This window comes from Mus caroli, chromosome 14 (assembly GCF_900094665.2).
Source record: "Mus caroli chromosome 14, CAROLI_EIJ_v1.1, whole genome shotgun sequence".
NCBI lineage: Eukaryota > Metazoa > Chordata > Mammalia > Rodentia > Muridae > Mus > Mus caroli.
In genome coordinates this window covers 101,497,388-101,499,600 of record NC_034583.1, presented here as the reverse complement: position 1 = coordinate 101,499,600, position 2,213 = coordinate 101,497,388, and positions in this window count along the sequence as shown.

Sequence of the window (2,213 nt, the reverse complement as noted above, 5' to 3'; positions counted from 1 at the left end):
TTCCCTCCTGATCTTCCTTTTCTCATCCTACCCCTGTTCCCAGTCCACCCACAAAATCTATTCTATTCTCCCCTCCCAGAGATATCCATTTTCCATCCCACAGTTCCCTTACTCTATGTCTAACTTCTCTAGGTTTGTGGAGTGTGCCTTGGTTATCTTTCATTAAATGACTAAAGTCCACATATAAGCAAATAAATACCATATTTATCCTTATGGTTCTGGCTTGCCTTACTAAGTATGATCTTTTTCTGCTTTTATATTCTAGTTTCATCCATTTCCTTGCAAATTTCATGATGTTATTTTTAGTAGCTGACTAGTACTCCCTTGTATAAATATACCACATTTCATTTTATTCATTTTTTTAATTGAGGAGCTTTTAGAATAATTACATTTTCTGGCATTTATGAGCAGAGCAGCAGTGAACATAGTTGAGCAAGTGCCCTTGTTGAAGGATGAAGCATTCTTTGAATTCCTGAAATATAGCTGTGTCTTGAGCAAGATCAGTTTCCCACATCTGAGAATCACCATGTTCATTTCATGTGGCTATATAAGTTTGTACTCATGCCAGCAATGGATAGTATTTCTCTTATTCTACATCCTTGTGAGTATACACTTTTATTTGTGTTATTGAACTTAGCTATTTTTACATTTGGAAGATAAAATCTTAAAGTAATTTTGATTTACATTTACCTAATTACTAAGGATATTGAACATTTATGTAAGTGCTTTTCTGCCATTTGAGTTTCCTCAACTGGGAATTCTCATTTCATTTTCTCTTTGTTTCTTTCTTTCCTTTCTTTCTTTCTTTCTTTTTTTCTTTCTTTCTTTCTTTCTTTCTCTCTTTCTTTCTTACCTTTCTTTCCTTTCTTTCTTTCTTTCTTTCCTTCTTTCTTTCTTTCTTTCCTTCTTTCTTTGTTTCTTTCTTTCTTTCTTTCTTTCTTTCTTTCTTTCTTTCTTTCTTTCTTTCTAGATATTTTCTTCATTTCCATTTCAAATGTTATCCCCTTTCCTAGATTCCCCTCCAAAAAACCCATATATTCCTTCTAACCTCCCCCTGCTTCCCAAAGCACCCACTCCTGCTTCCTGATCCTGGCATTCCCCTAAGCTGGGTCCTAGAAACTTCACAAGACCAAGGGCCTTTCCTCCCACAGATGGCAGACTAGGCCATCCTCTGCTACATATGCATCTAGAAGCACAAGTCCCACCTTGTGTTTACTTTGATTGGTGGTTTAGTTCCAGGGAGTTCTGGGGGTACTGGTTAGTTCATATTGTTGTTTCTCCTATGGAGCTGCAAACCCCTTCAGCTCCTTGGGTCCTTTCTCTAGCTCCTTCATTGGGGACCATGTGCTCTGTCCAATGGATGACAGGGAGCAGCCACTTCTGTATTAGCCAGGCACTGGCAGAGTCTCTTATGTGACAGTTATATCATGCTCAAGTCAGCAAAATCTTGTTGGAATCTACAATATTGTCTGGGTTTGGTGGTTGTTTATAGGATGGATCCCCAGGTGGGTAGTCTCTGGATTGAAATTCCTTAAGTCTCTGCTCTGAACTTTGTCTTTGTAACTCCTTCCATGGGTACTTTGTTTCCCCTTCTAAGAAGGATGGGCATATCCACACTCTGGTCTTCCTTATTCTTGAGTTTCTTGTGTTTTGCAAATTGTATCTTGGGTATTCTGAGCTTCTGGGCTAATATCCACTTATCAGTGAATGCACATCATGTGTATTCTTTGTGATTGGGTTACCTTACTCAGGATGATTTCCTCCAAATTCATCCATTTGCCTAGGAATCTCATAAAATCATTGTTTTTAATAGCTAAATAGTACTCCATTGTGTAAATGTACCACATTTTCTGTATCCATTCCTCTGTTGAGGGAGATCTGGGTTCTTTCCAGCTTCTAGCTATTATAAATAAGGCTGCTATGAACATAGTGAACATATGTTCTTATTACAAGTTGGAGCATCTTCTGGTATATGCCCAGGGTTGGTATTGCTGGATCTTCCAGTAGTACTATGTCCAATTTTCTGAGGAACTGCCAACCTGATTTACAGAGTGGTTGTACCAGATTGTAATCTCACATCCCACCAGCAATGGAGGTATGTTGCGGCCCGCCCACGGTCTACAACACGAACGGTTCAACTGAGAATGGCAGTTCCCTGCAAAGAGAGGTAACTAGATAGGGCGGAAGAAACAATGGAGTCAAGACAACATTCG